The sequence below is a fragment of the Anomalospiza imberbis genome, chromosome 5 (assembly GCF_031753505.1).
Source record: "Anomalospiza imberbis isolate Cuckoo-Finch-1a 21T00152 chromosome 5, ASM3175350v1, whole genome shotgun sequence".
NCBI lineage: Eukaryota > Metazoa > Chordata > Aves > Passeriformes > Viduidae > Anomalospiza > Anomalospiza imberbis.
The window spans coordinates 34,041,210-34,064,751 of NC_089685.1; positions in this window are offsets into that span (position 1 = coordinate 34,041,210).

Below are 23,542 nucleotides of genomic sequence, written 5' to 3' on the forward strand. Positions count from 1 at the left end.
AAAAGTAGGAAAGGATTGTTTCAAGTTTTCTGGAACATAAACTTGCAGGGACTGATGTGAGTGTGTATCCCTTGGTAACTGGTCAGTATAATTTATTGGATCATATTGTTTAAAGAAATAAGCATTTAAAGCTTGTGCTACATTACACATCTAAGTAGTTTTGAGTTAAGTCACTTCATATTTCTGTAACACTTGAGAGGTTGACCATCTTCCTCTTTTATTTCCCATAGAGGAAATTTAAGTATTTTAATTTGCCTTGCTGATTCTTACTCCACATTTAAATTATCTTGTTTTTGTTCTTCAAATTAATCAAAAGAGGCAGTTTCTTATGGTAAACCACGTACAAAAAATCTTTTGATTTTTTTTAATGTGTATAATTTCAAATTAGTAATTTGTGATGCATGTTTGTTTTCCCATCAGCTTCACCACATTTTGCTATACATCAGATCTAATCGTTGACCTTTTCTATCTCTTGACACCCATACTCTTGAGTCTTGACTTCAAGACTTGAGCAACTTTGACTTTCACTTCAGCCTGTGAACAGCTAATTATTACATCTAACTAAATAGGCACCTTCCCATGACCTGTTTCTCTCACTGCTTGTAAACTCAGATACCGCAGGCAACCTTCCCTTAGGGAGCTGGTAACCTGAAGTCTCTTCCTTTTGTTTTAACACTGGTGGGTGTCTCTTGCCAAATCTCAGAGCATGATGTATCAGCAGCCCTCCCTGCAGCCAAAGAAGGCTAGACACAGCTTGCTGTGAAGCCTGACAACTCCACTCCATGTGTCAGCCTAAAGGGAATCAAACAAGAGTAATGAAACATGTTTTCTACCTCCAGAGTCTGTAGCTTCTGGCACTCACTGCTACAGGAGTAAAGGAGGAGTGGTAGCGCAGCTGGCCTGGCTCAGGTCCCATGGTTTTTCTCTTAAGAGTAAATGTTTCTTGTGCAAACTTGTCCCAGCTTATTTTATAACCCATTTAGAAACTGCAGTGTTAAAACTACTCTCATTTTAGAACTCATTTCAATCCTTTTTTCAAGTGACAGAGCTGACCCAGCAGTCATTAAAGGGCAGTGTTTTGTTGCTTACAGGGGTCTGGATTTGAAGATACCCTGGCTTCATGTCCCTGAGCTTGGCAAAAGCATTAACTCTTATCATCTTAAAGTAGTCTGTCTCTCTGGTACAATTTCATTCTGATCAGCAAAAAAGCTTATATTGTTCTTCATTATAGCTGTAAAAGAGGTCATAAACATGAAATATGGATAGACAGATCCAACTCTCAACCTATTATCTACTTATTTGTGCATTGTATGTTCTTAGGGCAAAACACTATCAAAAGTGATGACTGCCTTTGAGAACTTCATCTTTAACTCCCAGGGCCAGACGCATATAGCAGGGCTTTCCATAACCAAGGGCTGACAGCCTCCATGGCAACCCAGGGTGATCTTGGATCAAAAATGTCTTAGATCAGACCATTTTAGAAATCAGCATCCTTAGCCCTTGATTCCTCCCTCTTTAAAGTGAGAATGATGAGATTTTTAGCCATGGTTTGATATCTGCTAATCATGAGTGTTGGTCTTTATTTTTAATAAAAGCACAAGGTAGTTTTTAAAAAGTGTAGAATTCCGGTTCAGAAGCAGAACAGCGTATCTCAAATGTGCATAGATAATGCAAGGGCAACCATAGCCAACTTTATTTTTTACATTAGAAGAAAAAAGAAAGTAGGAGAGCATGTGTCGTTTTGATGTAATGTTTGCCTGAAGAGCATAGAGAAGCCACAGCTGCTCATCCTTCAGCGAAGGAGCTTGCACTCACTTTGCGGGTATAAACAACAGTGATCTCTGTTTCTGTAGGGAGCACAGGGCATTGCTTTGTTATATGTGTGCAGCTCTATGCACTCAGTCATTACCAGTCAACATGACTGTTCATACTGTAAAAATAATCTCCTTTCTGTTTTTAAAGGTGCATAAGATTTGTGCACTGCAGTAGCAAAATTGTGCAATGATGGCATAAACAATCTGTTCTGACAGCCCCTTAGGGAGTAACTCCTGTAGACAGGATGTGTGAGTATAATCCTGGGATGATCTGATGCATTGGTTACTGCACTGTAACAATGGAAGCATGAGATGGGCCTCAAGTACAGTACCATGCTTTGGTGGGCAGGCTCAGCTGGGTTGGCAAGGTAATGCAGCTCAATTTCAAAAGGGAAGGCAAGGAAGCTTACAGTCACTGTAGAGGACCATCTGTTAGACAGACAGAATTCCCTGTGTTGTATTAAGAAAACCTTTGGTAAGAGACATCCTGAACTTTAAGTGAAATCTTTGGTGTTTTTCATTTCTTACTTTGCTCTGCATGCCATTTGTAACAAAGATCTGTTATAGCAAAATTGGTGCTATATGCATACATCAGTAAGAAATCACACTTCCATGATGCTGACTCATAGCCATTTAAAAGGGAAGACTCATTAAGGGAGTGCAAATTAGCCACACTGTCCAAAGGAGATTGTTCTTTATGTTTTGGAATCAGGATGTGAGCAGCTATCCCTCTTCCCTGCTGCTCTTGGCAGCATCCTTCAGGATGCAGACAGAAGTTTATTTCAACAACCCTGTAGGACAGAATGACAATCTTGTTCTCCTGGCCTTTGTCTGCCCTAGGCACATACACACATTTCTTGCCTGTATTTAGGTGTTGCAGGAAATCTGTTTGACCATGTCCCTGGTTCTGACACATGGTTGTGGCTGTTCACAAGGTCAACAGCTTCTGCACATTCTGTATAAACCTTTAGTTACTGCAGATCAGCTTTACAATTGGACTTGTGTTAGGCAATACACAGGAATATTTTAGGGCACTGAATACTGCATCAAAACGCTGCAGCAGGCATGTGATTTGAATGTGCTTAAAAAGTATTCCAGTTTTTATTGGTTTTGAGTATATTCTATCCATACCACACCAGTTCCCCCCAGACAATGTAAAGCCAGTATAAATAACAAACTCTGTGCTCTGGATAATTCACCAGAAGTGCCATCATGTGTTCCTGCCTGGTAGGTGATCCAGTGCCGCACAAATCAAACGGTAATAATCTTGTCAGGATGTCCTTACTAAAGCTGAAATTTCTTAATTGTCTGAGTTTCATTTCTGTGTGACATACATATGAGCACAAAGAAATCTAATATTTACCACCACAGCTGTTTTGTACCTCCTTCTCCATCTGCAGCCCCCCAGGGACGCCATTTGAATAATGTCTTGTGTAAACAGCAGTTGGCAAAGGTCCTGAAGTCCTTTCTACAACAGATATGACATCACTGTGACACACATATCTTGAGTTTCTTCAAAAAATTATTTCCTCCAAGTAATGTTCACCAAGGAAACTGAGCAAGCTGAGGGTGTTCCTGGAGGGCCTTACTCATCTCTGGCTGAAGACAGCATCAGTCTTTGTGTTGGCTGCAGGGGACGCAAGTGAGAAGTTACAGGCTGAGACTGGCCCTACCCTGGTGATCCCCGGGGAGGCCCAGTGCTTCATGTTGCTCTCTGGGGACTTGTTAATGAGATTTGCTGAATGCAAGACCTGTGCAGGTCATCCTTACTCCACACATTGCCAGCTAAAGGAGAACCACCACGTGGGAATGGGCTGAGGCCAGGCAGCAGCACTGTCTCTCAGGTAAAGACTCGTCGGGCAGCAGCTCCTCCAGGACAGGGTCCCAGCTGTAGCCTCCCCATGGCACTGCTTGGGGACCTCTGCCTTGGCTGCACTGACTCCACATCATTCCCTAGCTCTGGCAGCCAGACCTCCTGGTGGTGGGATCTTCTCAGGACCTTTATAAAATGTACACCATTTTTACAGCTGGTCTGCACAAATAAGATGGTTTCTAGTATTTTCTTTCAATCTGTGTCAAAATCTAAAGTTTCCAATACCACTTGAAAAGGAAAATGCCGCCCAACCAGCAATCTGGTCCTTATCGCAGCTGCTCAGTCTCTGTACCCAAAATTTAAGTTTCAATCAATTTAGTCTTGGATACCTTTTCAACTTCAGATAAATCAGAGCTTTGTGTACTTAACAGCTTTCAGAAAATAACTGCAATTAAATATGAGACTTTGAATTCATTTCAAAATACCTGACTTGGTATGGCACACTTCCAAAGATAATTTCATTAGGGTTTTTCTTTCTGTGACAGTACCTGGGAAGAAAATGCTGAAACTTTCTTTTCTGAAGTGGCTCCCACTGAAAACAATTGAGCAAACTCAGAGGTACAGTCTGCTCAAGGCATCTCTTTTCTTTCCAGAGACCAAATCTATATATAGGGCCATTGGCTGATCATCTCTGCTAAGAGTTCTGAAAAGGAGTATGTCTTATAATCTTTTGTTTTCTAGTCAGTGGCTTGAGCCTGGCCATGTGAGTTTTATATCCTTCATGAGAACCATCAGTTGTCAGTTCTGGCAAAATCTAAATAAACTTGGTTGCTTTTTAATCTGGAATGGCAGCAAAAGGTTTTGTGATAAAAATTTCCACCTGCAATTATGTTGGGTGTCACCATCATCAGTTGCAATGAGCTGTCAGAATCTAACCCTCAATGACAATATCAGGTGAAGAGATAAAGTTGTAACTGACATATACTGAAAGTTCTGTTGATGTAAGGACCAACATTCCTGATGACCTCAAGAGAAGGAAAAAAATTATCTTGTTCTGAACAGAAGGCTAAAGAGCAATGCCATAGTGAATTAAAACCAACAATCCTGGTACTTAATTGTTTTTAAAAGTCACTTCAGGCAGTTGTTCCACCAGTTCTACTATCATAGCCAAGTTGAAATTCTCTCAGCAGACAGTCCTTCATCTGTACCAGGATGTAAAGCTGCAGGAGAGAAGCCATGTTAGTAGTAGGTAGGTTTGCAAATATCCATTTAAAAAAAATAGAAATGTGCAGGGAAAACCTCTTTCTTTTGGCTAACTTATGCTGCAAGTTTCCATCTGGGTTTGGATTTGCATATACAAAAAAGTAGAGTTAACGTTTTCAGAATATCCCAGTGGTCCTAGTTTTTAACTTTTTTTTTTTTTTTTTAAGGGTAAATATCTGTCTGACTGTACAGTGTCCAGTTTAGCAGCATGGTAAAGACAGGCTGCTTGTGACTAATTAACACCCATTTGCAGAACTGGGGCCACTAAGGCAAGCAGAAAACTATATTCTACCTTATATTTGGAGAAAAGGGTCTAAGGCATGCCTCCAGTGTGGCATTAGCTTCCCAGAGAGTATTTTCTCTGGTGGAAAATATCTGGACATTAAATATTCCATATGCAATCACCTGATGATAAACAAATATAAATTTTCCAATTGAAAAGTATCAAATTTTACAAATATTTTACAAATATTCCAATGGTTGAAAAAAACCAAAACCAGAAACAGGAGAGTTCTAGTCTGCTCTGGTTTTATCAGAAATTAAACTTTGTAAAAATAATACCAGGAAGATATCTAAGAATCATTTGGCATGTTAATTGAACACTACCAATAGGATCCAAGAAGTCAATCCAGCTTGACTGCATTATCACAGCTGATACATTATTCTTAGGTTATAGAATGGTATTTTTTGGGGGTTTTCTCCATTTTTTAGTCTCTCCTTTAAGTGTGGGTCATGCTGGCAGCCTCTATGAAGTTGTTGCTTTTTCAGACTTAGAAAAATTATTTGAGATTTAATGTTTCATTTTTTTCGCCTCTGCTCCTTCCCAGACATAGTCATCCTCAAATAAACAATTTGCTGTTAAAGAAGATGTTACACTGGTTTCTGTCATAACATGCTGCATCTATCCTGACTTCAACTTTAAAATGTAATTCTAATGTAGCAGCTCTTACAGGTGATTTTTCTCCTAATTTACATCTGCATTTGCTCCACCTCTGATGCTCACTGAACACTGAAAGCATCATATTAAGAAAGCTTAAAGAAGTCATATTTATCACAATTTTTTCTGTCTATAAAATATTTAATCTTCAACAAATGATGCTTTTCTAATCCATTTCTTACATTCTTTGAGATGCATGGCTCATCTCTCAGGCATAATTCTCATCGTGTTTTGAATTTGATTATTTAAGGAGCACCGATTAAATCCCTACAAGCCTTTATTGGCATACTATCATTTCTGGCACACTCAGAAGTTTTCTTTTCTTCCTGGGCACTTTGGGTAATCCCAATGGCAGAAAGGCTTGCTGGAAGAAGGATGCGTGGCCAAAATAAGACCAGGGCCCACACATCACACAGACAGCAGGATCATCTGCCAAGGTTCCAGAGTAAAGGTTACATATTAGAAAGAGCTTTTATCAACCTTTCTTATCAGAAGAACTCATAGGTGATCCTGCTATTATTTTAAAGCTAATTTAACAGTTTCTAGAAAATAGTGGCAGAAGCGCCACGTTTTTCCATGTTCCTGGGAAGTAAAGCAATTCAGGATTTCGGATTTCTTCCTACCTCCTCACCAGGGCAGGTCGAATCTTTGATCTCTGGGTGGGAAGAATGCAGATTTTATGGCATGATAGTTTCTCTGAAGACTTGAATGATGACTTTCTTTTCAGTATTGGCCTGAATCCATTAAACCATACATGAATGCACAATACTAGAAAATTTCCACTGCAGTCTGTTCTGTGGCTGAATCAGTGCAGAAAGATTGAAGTCAACAATTATTTCTGTTGTGTTTTGGTCAATAAATCTGCTGCTCTAGATTCATTCCTGGTACAACTCCAACACTGCAATGTGGATAGATGCTGTATTTTTTTATTTTCCCTGAATTAAATTGTCTAACCAAAAAGATGACCAATCTTCAAAAGTACTTTGCTTAAGCAAGGCTGAAAATATCATTTAAGAAAGACAAATTTTAATTGAAAATAATTTTAATTTAAAATTTATTGCAGGTTTGCTGACAACTGATTGTTACATCTGTCTATTCTGTGTTAAGACAATGATCATAAATCAAAGTGAAGGACAAGATCAGTTAAATAAAGCTACTTAGAAACACTTATTTTTTCAGATACACCTTCCAGGGGTTCTAGACAATGCATGGACTGTTGACAACTGTATGATGACTTGAGAAGACGAAGGAATGGCAATGGCTGAGAACTGCCCGATTGAAGAGTTCCTCTATTTTTGTGTTTTGTTACTGCATTGCCTCTGGCTTTGAGACCCAAGCAGAGCCAGCTGGAGCGGGCAGGCAAATTTACAGATGTTAACTCATGCCTTTGGCATTTTCTTTCACCAAAGTCAAGGGTATCATCTGCAGTCTTCTAAGGTGTGGTTTGGAGAAGAGAGATAAAACTTACCCGAGGATCCAGTGTACTGATTAATAACCTGGGACATGGTGCTTTAGAAAGTATACTCTGCTATCTTTTTTTGTTTTCATGAAAAGATGTGGAAACCACCCTCTGCATTGCCGAAGGGACTCAACACGGTGGGACTGTCACCACTAGGTGGCAGGAACCCGATGCAGCAGAACACGTCTCAAAAAACGCTGAGCGCTTGGCGCTTAGCGGAGCAGCGGCCGTCCAGTAAGTGGAAAGACTACCTCCGCCCCACCGCCACGCTAGCCATCAGCACAGGACTCCTCTGGACAGCCCACTTCATTCTGGTGTGCTCAGCAGTCTTCTGAATAATGGGAGAAGGAGGATGTGTCTGGAACAGAACCTCCGTGTTGCCTCCTCCCCCCAAGCAAAATGAAAATCCATTGCTAATAAGTAAGGGGTTTTTCTCTATTTCTGCAGCATTTAAAGCACTTTTTTTTTCTCCCACTTGGAGCTGCGGTGATGTGGACAGCTAGGACCACATCATAAAAATAAGGTTAGCTGGCTGCCATCGTGGTCCCGTTCCCTTTGGCTGTGGCCACACAGCTCACTCAGTGCCACCTTGTGTTTAGCCCAAGGTTTAAAGTGAAGTGCAGCAGCGCTGTGCCCCCAGGTCAGCACTGACCCTGCACTGCAGCTCTGGGGAGAGCTGCTCTCATGCTGTCCTCTGAGCAGACTGTCAACCTGGAAGACTCCAAATTATTGCTCTCCAAATAGGTATTAGAGATCCCAAGATAATTCCAGTTAAAACAAGTGATCCTCAAGATTTCTTTAGGGATATGTACTCTGGTATACTGCTGATTTCTTATTCAGATTTGCCTGTATCTAATCCATTCCTTTAAGCAGCATTTCTAGGCAAATATTGAAATTGATTTCTCCTAAAATACAGAAAATCTGGCCTTGCTATTTATGACAAAGGAGACTAAGAGCCACAGAAATACACTCTAGTTGGGTTTGCAAGTCTTGATTAAGCTTCTGTAACAATTTATTTCTACATTATAGATGTAGAAGGCACTTAAAAGGGAGAGAATATCTGCTTTAAATGTGGTATCACATATGCAGAAGGCACTCAAAATAAAGAAAATTGAAGGTCCTTGTACTAAAGCACCTATGCTTTAAATGAGATTAAGTGCAGGATAAGATGACAATAAACAAAGGGCTGGATGAAAAGCTGGCAGTGGTGAACAGTCAGACTTAATAATATGACCATATCTTATTTCCTCCTCAGATTTTTTTAATACAGTAAATTTATTGTAATAGGCTTTCTGGACAGCATCCACTTGAAAACCTGCACAGAGGCTAGCAACAGAAGACTGCAAAACAAATTGAGGCATGTCAAAAGATTTTAAGGAAGTCTGAGGCTGCAGGAAGAAAAAAGATCAGAGACTGTTCCTTTAAAAATAGGTTTAACAATTCCCATTTCTTACAGAGACAGCATACTTTAATATATTATTCTAAGTTCCTGAGTCATTTGTGTCAAATGTGAATTTGGTTTGGTTTCCTGGAAGTGTGATGCTACACCCAAACATTACAGTCAGGAGGTTATGCACATGAAGCCAGTCAGAAACTGCGGGGGTAAGAAAGAGTTCCTTACAGGAAACTTGATTTTTTGGCAGAAAACAAATTTGTCAGTTTTGGCCAATGAGGTAAGAAAGGGGGGAAATACGCTTTTATATACAACATAGAGGAAATAAACTATTTCTGAGAAGAACCTTCATTTTGCTAAAACCTGAGTTTTCATTAGTACAAGCTTCAATCACCAACTCTCAAACATTTCTAAGGCATTTTGTGTATTCTCACATTGCAAGTCTCTTGCCCGAGAAGTACTACAATTTACATGTAGTTATCGATTATATGCCATTTAGCAACAGATTTGTTGTGGACACTTAGAAACCCTGAAGCTTGAAGCTTGCACAGGGCAGGAGCTTGCTCAAGGGCCTTTGCTTGTAGCAGGATTTCAGCTCAAGCAGAGATGTTTCACTACCCTATTCCCCTGTCTGTGGAACAGAGCTTGGTCTCACCCTATTTCCCACTGGAAGTACCCAGCCTTTGTGAGACACCCAGCTTCCCTTGGTTCCACGGCAGTGACAGGGGCACAGCTGCTCAGGAAACAGCCCAGGGAGCAGACCTTGAAACAGTACCTGCAGGGTGAATTACTGGGACTCAGTATTTGAAAAATAAATAAAACTAAATTAAGAAAAAAAATAACCTACCAGTTCACATTAGGGATGCACAGTCAAAATTGTGCAAATTCAAAACATCCAATATTCACACTCTTCCTTTCTAAAGAGGGGTGGGAATTTGCACTGTTTTACAGACAATTGGTGTGTGCTATTTTTGAGATCAAAAGAAAGAGAGAGGCACTCTTTGCATCCAGACCCTGGAGAGTACAGCCCTGGACTTCCTCATAAAAATCTGCTTTTCCCCTTTCCAGCCCCACCCTTCACATGCCCCAACCCAGAGTGCACAAAATACAGCACTTCTTTTCTGCTCAGCTTTCCTGAGCAAAATGGCACGTTTGTTAGTGTTGGTCCTATTACATTTGGATCTGTGTTACAATGAAAGGAACTAATTTTGACCAAATCTTCCTTGGACATTCACTGGGTTTATTCGATCTTTTGTCCGTGACAGCTAAAAACCTATCTAGAGATCAGCAACCGGAAATCTGCTGTCCTAGAAGAAGCAGTAGGATCATTAGTGTTTTATATTCCTGAAGGCAAGTGTTTTCTTAGGTCAAAATGTTGCATGATAGTGCTGTTTAAGGTGCTACACCAAACATCTGTACTCATTTCCATTAACTGCGAGTGCGCTGGATCAGTATTCAAACACGGTAATTTGTTCTCTGTGATACCACCAACATCTAAAAACTGTCTCTAAAACCTGGGTGGTTAATGTGAACCAGGCATTTTTAAATAGATCAGCTGGCCCACCCATGATTATAAGCCTGAACATAAGGCAGCATGTTTTACAAGGTCAGTTCCAATTAAAGCTCCTCTCCCAACCCAAATATCTTTAATCTCCAAAGACTACTCGTATGCATCATTTCACTTATGCAAGTCTGTTTTGTGATTACTTCCAATTACTTCCCTGCCCACGTAGCTTTCTTACCCTCATCCGTCACGGTTACAAGTACACACATAGGGATGTAAGTGACTCTAGAGTACTACAGCTGCTTTCCTCAGGTGCTCCTTTGTAAGGCAGCCTTCACAATGTGATTTAATACTAGAGAACAAGCTGGCATGTGGGCAAAGGGGAAGGAACTGCTCAGACGATGATGCTTAGTAGATCATGTTCCTGCTATTTTAGTTACTAGCTTCACTTTTTCTCTCTACAGCATAAAGTTGCAGAATTACTAAAAAGAGCACAGGAGAGGGTTTTTTGATAGTAAAAATAAAATGAGATTTTAGTCTTAAACATAGATTAGTGTCAAAAATCCTGATCTATACTGGAGGAAGGCTCAAATGTCAAGGGTAGATCTTGATCTTAATTCTCTGCATGGAAATCTGAAGTAGCTCCACAATTTGTCAAATATTTTGGTGGAAACCTCACTGAGAGCACAGTGTGAATCAAACTGCTCAATCCAGGACCAAGAATGGAAATCTGTTCCAGCCCATTTTAATTTAAAAATATGTTTTAAAAATGTTAAAGTATTAATATTTTTAAAACGTGTTTTAATTTTAACAGCAAAGGTCAATCAGGACACAGACCACTGTAGTATTTGAGCAGAGAAGAAAGGCATTTGTCTCCAAACTCTACCACAATATACTGATTTCTTTCTTACTTTTCAACAGGCATGAAAAACTATGGGCTTCTGCAATTGTTCTATGCCAGGAAAGGGGAGGGAATCCATCTGATTCAATATTTGAATGCTTTGCAGCAGCCCCACAGGACAAAGGAAGGTACGAAACAGCCAGTCTCCTGACCTGACTGCCCTCTCTCTGGGGAGCTCACATCCAGCACGAAGCTGCCATGTACCCTTTGGTGCATCAGAAGAGGAAAGGCGGGGAGGGAGATGGCCAAGCCTGTGGTGCTCCCATCCCATCTGTCATCCAGTCCAGTGGGACACTCACTCCTCAGGAGAACAGAGTAGCCTTCAGGCTATAACTGGCTTTTCTGCGACATCTCTGCTCAGCTCGGGTGTGCCCAAAAATCAGACCCAGTGGAGTTACACCAGTATATGTGAGAGCAAATTATGGCCCTGGCTTTTTAGTTTCATTGTTTTGTGTTAGTGATGCAATATGACTAATTTGTTAGTAATAATAGTGCTGCACTCAAATCTGCCCCTCTAAGAAATAGATTCCTTGCAGGCTCATTAAGGGTAACTGCTTTAGAAAAACAAATGCAATTTGCCTTAGTTCCAAGAGCAAAATGTCTTTAAAGTAACAGATACTCCTTTCAAACTATACCATCTTGCTGGTGTATTAGGTGTAGTATTAGGTGGCATCATGCCTCATTTGAACAGTCCTTTTGGGCATGCCATTTAACCACCTCCTCAAAAAAAAAATCTAAAAACATATTTTATAGCAAAATTATCTCCCTTAAACAGACATTGCCTGCTGAGGCCTGGAGTTTGCTGTTGTGGGACTGTCAATGCAGTACTATAGAAATAACTGGGGTCCGTGTGCTCCCAGTAGGGATGGGGGTGAGTTATGAAATTCCTCTTCTCTTTCTCTCTGACTACTATGTCAAGTATGTGAATTTCTGGCAAACTTTTCTTTCATTGGAATAGAAAGATGAGAATATCTGTATTAGTTCACCTCACCCAAAACACAAGAGGCCAGAAAGGTTTTACCTGTGTGTGTCCTCCTACAGGTTCAGTCTCCATGATTTCTACAGGTATACAAATCTAGCCTTGGATGTTAAGCATGGGTTTCCTAGGAAAGCTGGTGATTGGATGAACATGAATAAGAGTGTCAAAAAATGGCAAATGTTCTGGAACAATATTCACTTCAAGATAGAAGGAATTCCTTTGAATATGGAAATATTTTGGGAATGCCTGAGAATTTTTCCATTGCCCTTATAGCAGTTGATCTGAAAATTCTGCCTCACTGCTTCCCATGATTTTTCAATTTGAAAATTTTGTAAGGTCATATTAAAAAACAAGAGATACTAGTAAAGATACCTTGCTAATTTGGTATATTTATAACATATGCCTGCATAATTAATTTGGATTTTGAAGAGAAAAAGAACAAGTGTATACATTTGAATGAAATAATACAGTATATATTTATCATCAAAATTTGCTGCATTGAGTATATTTTTTCTACTTCCTACAGAACAGCTCCAAATCATGTCTGATCTCTGCTGGAATTCCTACAATGAGTAAATTAGCAGACGGACTGTACCTGAAGTGTTATCCCCAAAAAACACACTTGTTTGGAAACCATGTCTTTGCTTACTTTGTGCAGGAGCTGCCCATGTCCTGAGGAGTCAATAGTTATACTTGTTATGACTAAGGTAGGCCTTTGGAGCAGATGTTTGTATTGATCTAATTTCGAGGACACACATCACTGTAGTGTCCAAGTCACCTTAGGCAGCATATTTCAGGACTATGTATAAAGAATATTGATTTTTGGATGCCTGTTTCTAAATGAAGAAAATGCAACATCTGCATCTTTCTTCTCCCTGAACTTGCACCTGGTGTTTCTAATTCCTTCCATGCAGACTGGATATAAAGCACTTTCTTATATTATTCCCTCTGTGTGTTTCTAGTACTTGATCCCACAGAAGCCAACAGCATGATCTTCATGTGCACAAGATCAAACCTTGAAGATGTAGATAAAGACCAAGGTGAAGGAAATAATTGTACACTACTCCTGCTTTACACTTTCATACTGAAAGCCCCTTTCTGCTAGTAAACTGAGTATAGTGCTTTGTCCAGATAAAAATACTTTGGAAGAAGTCATGTTGTTGCAAAGGATCAGACAGAAAATATCTGTTCCTCACAGATGACCCCTACAAGCTCATTCCTGATTCCCTGATAAGGAAGTGGGGCATCATCACAGAAAGAGAAAACAGAGTGAAGAAAATGAATGGTCCTGTGAGAAGAACGAAAATGTATCACAGTCTAATCACTTAGACTTAGGCAGAAACAAAGATTTATGCAGTTGTGGGTATCCTTGTCACCTTGGACACTGGTATTCAAGAAGATCTACCTGAAAATTATTTTCTTCATACATTTTTACAAGTGCAGCTTGCAAACATGAGCACAGTATAAGCTCAGGTTTAAATTAGCAGTAAGTTGTGGTGTGGAGGCTTTTGTGTGATGGCGCCCAGTGACACTTGTGAATTAAGATGGCCACATTGCACATGGCCTCGTGTGACACACTTTGCTCTGCTTCTTTGAGCAACATAGGAAAGGCCAGACCAAATAAAGTTCAAAGAGTGAGCCCAGCTCACCATGCAAAGGCATATAGTATATTTAAATTTACACCTCAAATTTTTATCCAGACTGCTCATCTAAGCTGATGGATACAGGGTAGTTGCATTTAAATCTTCTCCTTGTTGACAAATAATAGGCTATTTTAAAAGTCTTGCAATTGTAGCCCTTCAGTTAGATGATATATGACTAAGGTGATTATGGAGAGAGTCTTTATACTAGTTGATTGGTTATGTTCTCTATTAGCGTAGGAAACCCATCCACTATGCTTTAGCAAGACATATGGAAGGTTTTAAAAGTGCCTTTGGCATTGGAACCTAATATGAAATATATTGCAACATAAAGTTCTTTCATAAAATCTAGCCCAGTTTATCACAGCAACATTAGGAAATCAGCAGAGATTATTTTTGTGAGCAAAAGGTGCAGAATTTGGCCCAGCTTTTAACTGCCTGAATGAATCTATGCAATTGCTGCTGCACTTATTTCTGTTTGTGACTAAATGCAAGTTGCTTTCTATGGGAACTTGAATTGTGACCTGCGTATTATTTACACGTGTTGAAAGAAGCATTGATGTACGATAGGAGCCAGTATGAAACTACCATGGGAAGACTATTAATACACCTACATGCTGAACTCATTAGGCAAATTTATCTTGTATTATTTTTAGTAGAAGTCCAGATGACTGTGTATCCCCATTGCATCTCCCTGAGCTTCCAAAAAAAATTTAAAAGGCCTAAATTATCGAATTATTTGTCTTTCAAAAACCAAGTAAGTTTAATTGACAATCTAACACAACTCTGAGGGGCCCTGGAGGCTGCCTCTGTAGCTCAGTGGCTGCAGCAGTAGGAAGACCCAGACCAAATTGCACCTTCAGGCTGCATATCCTGCCTTTCTAGCTGAATGCCCTTAATTAAGGCAGAGTTACTCTGTGTGTAAGGAAACCTCTGCAACAGAAGAGGAAGTGCAGTAAAATAAGTTGAAACCTGGTGTGTTGCTGGTCTCCAGCAGAGGATGTGTGGAATCAAGCATCCTCAGACAGCAGAAGACATCCAGCCTGGGTTCACCACATCTTAGGAATGTTTCTCTTCAGGAGAAAGAAAGGAAGCAGAGATGTGGCAGCAAGCATTTTTGAGCAGAGACATATGTACCACAGCATCCCTTAGGAGGACAGACTCCCTAATTGCAGGAGCTTTTATAGCTCCCCTGGCCAGGTACCTTATTGTCCCTCATCTCCATGAACTGCCATAGCTCAGAGCTGTGACTCCAGTGGGTGACAGCTGATCATTTATGAAGCATTTCATCTTGGCCTGTAGCAGGGATTTTTCTACACTGCAGTGAAAGTCAAAACTCAGTTCTAATGAGAACACCATTAATATCTACACAGAACTCCCAGCTGAATGAAGTCCTCTGCACCAGTGCGTGCTCCACTCTGGCATCACACTTCCACAGTCATCTTCCCCACCAGCTGAGTGTGAAGCACCCTCAGGGTGCCAGCTAACCATCATCTTCTTCTAGCACCCTTTCCTCTTCTCCAGTGCTGTTTGCTACATGACATTCAAAAGCAAAACAGGCAAGAGCACCCTGACTGTTTATGCTCTATCCCACTGGCTCTCTGACTTCTTGAGATACTGATTGGGCTAGGGAAACTGGGACCTGCTGAGTGAGTTACACAGCAATTATATCTATTTCAGGATAATTCAGGTACACCTCATTACTCCTGGTGTATCATTGATTTTATTGCAATTAAATCCTGGAGGTTTCAGGCTTGGCTGAAATGTCAAATATCAATTAAAACAACAAAAACAACAACAACAACAACAACAACAAAAAAACCTCAGATATTCACAAAATAGATGGTTCCTGGAGATGCTTTAATAATTCTTCTGCCCTCCCCTGCTTTTTGATCACCAGCTCCAATGAACATCAAACTGAAATCTACCTCTTGTAGTATAAAAATGTCATCCAAAATGGGTGCAAATCACTAATACTTCAACAGTACCAGTTAAATTTATGCACCTTAGCTATACACAGGGAGAGATAGATATGCTGTGCCAGTACAGGTCAAGGACGACATGCTGGGTAAAATTATAGTAGTAAAATTATAGCACATAGTAGGAGATGCTTCTCAGGAGTCAGACAATTTTGACACAGAATAAAAAATAAAGTAGTGCAGTTGGTGCAATTCTGTCCCTCTTTACTAGAGCTGGTGTGTGAGCTCTGTGACCCAGTTGTCTTGACTGGGGCTTGTCTGTGGACTTAAGGCAAAAGGCCATGCTGGCTGATGCTAAAAGCCAGATTCTGGGCTGGAAGATCCCATAATCCTATTCTTACCTCCCTGACTTTCCTGTGTTGGGTGAGCATGTCACCCACACCCTTCACTGGGAATTAGATCAATTTGTTGTGTTAACTTACGCAAGAAGAGCTCATTACACCAATACCACTATCATGCTCACAGAGGAGAATCTGTGTTTTTTTCCAGTGCACAGGTGCAATCTATCGTCCACATCCTAGGAACAGCTTCTCTCCCTTCTTCTGCTCCTGCACTGAAGAAAGAAACAGTATTTTCATAAAGAACATGTTAAACATCACTGATTAGGCTTAAGAGATCTAGAGGGTGAACATTTAAAATACTCATCTTGTGTTCATCTTGTTAGACACTGTTTGAAAACCAATAGTTTACTAGCTGTGTTTGTTGTTTTCTCATTTAATTAGGAACTTAGCTCAATGTTCCAGTATCAACAGAGCCAGCAAATATTTAAATGAGATTGGCATGCTTATTTCTTCATTGCTTTGTGAAGGGGGAGAAGACACTTTAGTGACTGTCTTTCCATTTAATATTGTATAACAAAGCAAAAGAGTCAAGTTATTTAAATTGTTCATGTGTGCGTTGAAAGAGGGATGGTAGAAAGCAAGCCAACAGGAGGCTAAAACACCTTGTCTCTGCATTATATGGAAACACAGCTGGATTACAGCAAATTTATGTCCTAGGCAAAATACAACACAGAGTTCCCAGAGGCTTTCCCTGCTCCCCCAAGGACATGCAGCATCTCCACAGCTACACAGTGCTGCACTGACAGGAGAGTTTTCTTCTCTGGCAGGCAGAGACTTACCTACCACCCACTTCTGACACCATGCTAGCACCCATGGGGACATCTAACAGCATTTTCCTGGGCCAGGGTAGTGTGGCCTGAGATGCCATACTCCTCCAGCAACACCTTCCAGCAGCAGTGCAGTTACTCTTGGCTTTTAGAATTTGCACTCTAATTTGCCTTGGGCTAGTCTTCGAGGTGCAAGTGGGCTTTGGCATCATTGTATCCATTATGCACTCATCCTTCACAGATTTTCCTTGTGATCATGAGATCTTGAGATATGTATGAGCTTCTGTTCAGATGCAGTAATACAGCTCCCAGACAGAGAGACTGAGATTTAGACCCAGTAGAGCCACCACCATCTATCATGGGGGCAGCTGGGAGCATTTGCTGTGGATCCATTTCACAGAGGGTGAGATATACCCCAGTTATGAATAGAAAGTACAGGCAGCAGCACTGGCAGACCCTTGCAAGGCTGGGCTTCCTTCATTCATTCCAGCATCCCCTTGGCACACTGAAAGATTGGGAATGGAAGACTGCTTCAGATGTAAAGCATCCATTTGTATTTAATAGCTAGCATTGATTTCCAATTTCATATCTGCTGCACAGTAGCCACTGGCCACATTAAAATTCATCATCGTCTTCACTGCACCTTCCAATTCAGGCTCTACCATCACCCTTAATGAATCAATCCATGTCAGCATACAATGTATATTTTTTAACCATTCTTAGTGACTTTATGAAGTTGAATCAGCTGGACTTTGAACAGCCTGATTTTAGTTTGTGGGGCTAGGATGATTTTAATATAAAACAAACAGTTCAATTATATGTTCAACCTGTATTGAAAAAAATTGTTATTGGACTACTCTCTGTCCTTAAACCACACATGTTTAATGCATGATAATAGTATTTATCCATCATCATGAAGCTTTGCTGCTCCTTAAAGCAACATAGAAAACACCGATCGTCTGTGTTATTCTTTGCCAGTGTTTAGGTGCAGCTCTCTGCATTGGTCACCCTTTACCCACACCTTGAGCATACACCAGCCCAGTCTGCCCAAGGAGCTGGGTATTTTGGAAGGATGAAGGGATCTCGGGTTTATTTGTTCCAGAAAGGGAAGCAAATATTTTATTTCATGGCTCTGTGGCTTTGTAGCCAGCATTAGGGCTTGTTTCTGTGTCAGAAGGTTGCAGACCTTGCTATCCAGTGGCCTTGTTGGTAGCACCAGCAGAAACACTGGAAATGCCAGTGATGCAGAAGAAGGGGACCTGGGGCTTTTCCGGCTAAAAGAAACGTGGCATCTTCAGCTCAGGGATCAATAGAGGCTGCTGCTTGCTTTGTTTCACATGACCTGCAGCCATCCTGCTTTTTTCACCTTGTTACAGGGCAGCACTGTCAGTGTGTGGTCTCCTCAAAGGCTGTGTAAGGAAAAGACGCAAATCTTCATCGCAAAGGATCGTGAAAGACTCTGACAACTGACAGCAGCAAACTCACTTGGTTGCTTGGTGCCACGTGTAAATGAGGTTTTTGTTTGCAGAAGGGCAGCTCTGCTTGTATCATGTTCTCCTTCAAGAGATTAATTCTCCCTAGACTTAATGTTAGCACAGTGAGTCCAGTGATGCAACTCATCAATTAAAAATTCAATAAAAATAAGCTGTCATTACCATAATCCTGCAAACTGGGAAACATGGAGTTGAGAGCTGTACCATCCTGGCCTGTGACAAAAGCCCCTAAGACTGCCGGCTGTGGTGTTAATTGATTGGTGTCATTTATAAGTAATCTAGCCATCCTGAATAATTTATTTTGCAGTGGCATGTGCTGAAAATATACAGCTGCACACATATTTGCACAGCTTCAGAAGAAATAGTGCTAAACAGGGTGTAAGGCAAAGATTAAGATTCAGTGATCTCCTTAGGAGTACTTTATCATGTGCTCTGCTCTCCAGTGCTTTTATTACAGCAGAAGTATATAGATTTGACAATAGGAATGTATAGACCTGGGTGGTCAACACATACAGGCTCGATATTCTCTTTCACAGCAAATTGCCAATAATGAACTTTAAAAGCGAGGAAGGTGGATGCCAAGCAGGAAATACGCAGGGCTGAGGACAGCCCTGCCGAACCACAATAAAAATTGACCGCTGTGTTTCCACAACAAGGATGCTGATGATGGGAAATAGTCTAATGATTTCATCTCTCTCCAGCCAAAATGGAATAAAAACTCTTGCCATTGACTGAGCAGGTTTTCCAGGGGTCACCTCATGGGGAGTGACTCTCATCAACACACATTGTTTTTACAACTGCATGAAAAGCCCCAGCTGACACACTTTGAAATCAAGAGGAACCACCCCAGAGAGCCTGAAGGACTGAAGAGACTGGCAGCCAAAGACAAATCTCTTCCCTTATGGATGCACAAATGAGAAGTTCATGTGAGATCTTATTTGCTCAGGCAAAGCTGCCACTCCAGTCAAAGGCTGATGACCTGGGCCTGTTTTAAGTCCACATCACCCCTCACCCAGGATGAATCCCACCCCCACAGGCCAAACCCTGGTCCTTTTCATTTCTCTTAAGGGCAGAAACCTTGTCCCTAAATTCCATTGTGGTGGAATGGTTAACTGCATTTCTGGGAGTTGCTTTGAAAAATTGTATATGTGCATTGTACCTGAACCCTAATCCCATGCATGTTTACAAAAGAACATGGAACTCAACCCCAAAACATTCACGATGAAAGGATGGGCTCCTTACAACATCATTTCTGTGCTGTTGTATCAAATTTTAAAACCAGAGCATTTTAATTTTGAAAGCAGATTCATATGGCTAGCTTAAAATTGCATTTGTACAAAACATTTGTATTTTAACAAGTGTGGCAGGGTGGGGGATTTATTTCTGTACATAAGCTTTTGAAGTGAAGTTATCATGTGGAAATCCTAACTTTCATTTCATAAAGTTTTTGGTTCTTCAATCTGCTCTTGGAATGGAGCCTAAAAATACAACCAAATATAGCTAAATGCCTCAGAAACTAGAATGGCAGGGAAAAAAACATGCAAACTTTTATTTTAAACTCTTTTTTCCCCCTTCCTCCTGACTTTGTCCCTGTTTTGGGGCCCAGAGGGTGAACCTACTAACCCTGAGTACGATGAGCTCTGCCATCTCCATGGGACTTTTCCATCTGCACTGCATTTTGAGAGCTATGCTTGTTTGAGGGGAATGCCGACTGCAGGCAGCAAATCCCATCTTGCTCCAGAGGAGTCAACAGAGAGTTCTCCCTGACTTCAGTCAATGCTGGATAGCATCCAAAGAGAGTAAGGGCAGCAGGGAATATACTTGTTGTCATTATTCATGTTGGTTGTGTAAACAGTGCTCACTTGTGACTAAGAATATGTGACTTTTTTCCTATAATTTTAAGGGGAAAAAGACATTTACCAAGAAAATAATCATTACTGCACACTGCTCATTTTTTCCATTGCTCTGCATGTAAGAGTATGCATTGGTACAAATACAACCGATCTGGTTAAGTGTTTTAATACACCAGGGAGTAAATTGTTTGGGATGAAAGAAATTCATTATCCACAGTTTGCAGGGCTGAAAGTCTGGCTGTTTTAATGTTACTGCCGAGTAAAAAATTTAAAAGTGCATGCTGTGGTAAGCTGAATATGTCTTCAGATTCTAGTCTAGTACACTAAGCATATTAATTAGATTACTGTTCATTCTTTCAGTAGTGCTGAACCCCCCAACTTGGCTAGTAGGATAACTAAAGATAATCAGACAAAGAACAGATAATTTTCCCTCGATTATTTTTCCATTAATTCAATTCACAATGGGAAAAACTTGTGGTTTCCTCCTAGGATAGGGATGGCCAAAGCATAAGTGGTAAAGACAGAATATCTCAAGAGGTCACAGATGAACCCAAGAGCTGATGTATTTGCACAGGAGGCAGGGAGTGTCTCAGGCTGTGGACTGCAGCAGTGTGTGTGCTCCCACTCCAGGCTATGCAGGTTAGACCCTCTCCTCCCCCTGCAAACAGAGGGCTCCTGTACACAGCAAACACAGCCAGGCCTTACACAGACCTTTAGTGTTTGGATAAGAGATTCTGTGATAAAACTAAAGGACCTCTTTAACTAGGCTTTCACATCAGCTTTTTTCTACAGGACCTTTATTTTTGTCCATACTACCCTCCAACTTGTGCGGGATAAAGGAGAGAGAGACATATTTATTTACTGACTTCTTTGTTTGATTTCACCCCTACTTTGGCAAAGCTTCACAATTCAAAAACCTCAACTTGCAATATCTGAAGCAATTCCTCTTGATTAATACCATGGGAGTAACATCTTGGGAAATTAAATGTTTCCCACTTGGGCTTTCAAATGTGGCTGCTGCCAGATCCCCTTTGAGCCCTGAGGTTAAGACATTGAAGAGAAATCATTTCCAGTTCATTTAAAAGCTTTGTGGGGTGGGATGGTTAACCCCCCCCATGGTTAACCCATGGTTAAGCATACAGCTCTTTTTATAAAGTTAGGCTTGCAAGTGCTCAGTTAGTTGGCTTCAAAAGAAATTAACTTCTAAGATTTTATTTTTAATAATTCCAGTCTGACTTTTTAGAAAAGACTGCTGGATTATATGGTTGTAAAGCTATGGCATTGCTGTGCACAGCTTGCACTAGAGATGAGATAGAACTGTAGAATTCCTGTATAAGGTTTTTGACTGTTTGGAAAAATTGTATCCCTGTCAATAAGGCCCCAACGTAAGAGCTCCCTCCAGCTTTCTGCCTTGCCTTATGCCAAAATTTGCCACCCCTGCAGCAGAGGTGGTTAGGAACCCATGCCTGTGCTGCAGTGCTGGGGCTGAGCGGGAGGGAGGGAGCTCTCCCAGTGCTGATTGCAGCTGACAGCAGCAGCCCTGAGGGGCCCGCAGTGGCTGTGAGGAGTGGGAGAAGCCTCAAGGGAACTGAGCCAGGAACAGGACCTCATTGCAAGGCAGGGCTGGCTGCTCAACCAACACAGTCAGCACTCCTAGCTGCCAGCATCAGCTCTGCACTGGAGGGAACTGCTCTCATAGCTGAGAGGGTCTGCCGGCACCTCAGCTGCCCCAGTTTGCTGGCTGCTGTGTAACACAAACTGCAGATGAAGATGAATTAGCGGCATCACATCCACAGAAGTATCCACAGCACCAGCCCACCTTTCTCTCCTTCCCAGGATGTCATCCTGCCTGGCTCCCAAGGCTCACCCAGGAACAAAACTAAAATTAAGCACCTTACAGATATTCCCAGGCAGCCCCTGCAATTTTCTGTTCAGGAAAACCCTGCATTTCATAATGAACTCAGTGATGCTGCCGGAGCTCAGCACGTCCCTGAGTGAAGCCCTTTGCTGCACCACAGCAGAGCTCAGGTGGGTTTGTTATCCCTGCAGCTAAAGGCACCTTGGCAGAGATGCTGCAGAGACCTGAGGTCACTACGTATTGGTGGCACTTCCTTGTGCAGCTCTAGTTACTGCCTGGCCCTGTGCTGGGCTGCACATTCACATGGAGAGGTTCACACCTTGTGACTGGGACCAAGGGGTGGACAGAGAGTGTGTCTCACATCAGTATTTGAGCTTCACATCACTTTCCCCCCCTTTCCAACTGAAGGGGCTGTTTTGCACTTGCACAGAAAATGATAAAACCGATGAAGTGAAAAGCCATTCATTTGGATGTATCTTGTCTCAGTTTTGGGTACCTACACAGGGGTGCTGGGCTGTGACTGATACTCATGGCCAGGAGCTGGCACCTTTCCAACAAGCATCAGTGGAAAAGTGGTCCCTCACAAACCCTATCTGGGAAAACAGGCAAGCAACCCCAAATTTAGAAACAAAAAGTAGGGGCATACAAAGCTAGTGGTGATGGTAAAACTGAAGGAGACTATGTCTGCTACGGGCTGCACTGGTGCTAAGCCTAGGGCTTACAGAGATGAAAATTTTTGGCATAGTCTGTTTCACTAATCCTAGTTTGGGGGGGTCCTGGGTTAGAATCAAGTGGAAAGCCTAAAAACAAACAGGTGCAGAAGTGCTTCACATATGTGCATCAGACAGACTTTTTTTTTTTTCAGATCCTGCCTGAGAAACTGGGTTTGGACAAGTAGGGGTAGAGGAAGAAGGGTGTCCTTTCATGCACTCATGCAGTATGTTCTCTAAGCTCTACTCTTCTGTCTGCTTCCCTGAGTGTACTCAGAAGTGCAGAAACCTCAGTAATTTTGGTGTCCTGACCTGATATCACTGCCAGTTTTATCTCTAACCCCTTGCTCCAAAGGCTTTGGCATTTGCTATTGCCAAAGGATCACTGTCCTATTCTCTTCCTCTGGTCTGTCCAGCTGGACACAAGGCTGCAGAATTTGTTCCTTCATGAAGAAAACAATAAGGAGTTGAAAACGCAGTGCCTGCTTGCTCTGTTACTGCCAGCTCTGTTACTGCCTGTTACCCCAGGGTGATGCCATTTCACACAGGAGAGCTGTGTGAAAGCATGGCCCTGCTTCAGCCTGGAGATGCAGCCCTGGCCCTTATCAGGTATTGACTACCTATGAGGGCAATAGCACAAAGTATTTTGTTTGCTGAGGTAATGTCAGACTTTATTACAGAGCAACTGTACCATACCAAACATGTTTAATAATTAAGCAATGAGATATGACAAGAGGCAAATTCCAGCACCATTTTTACGTGCCTTGGATTGTATGATAAGGCTGGAAGGCCAAGGAATTTTAAACAGATGCTCAAACTATTTTGCATTTGAATCACC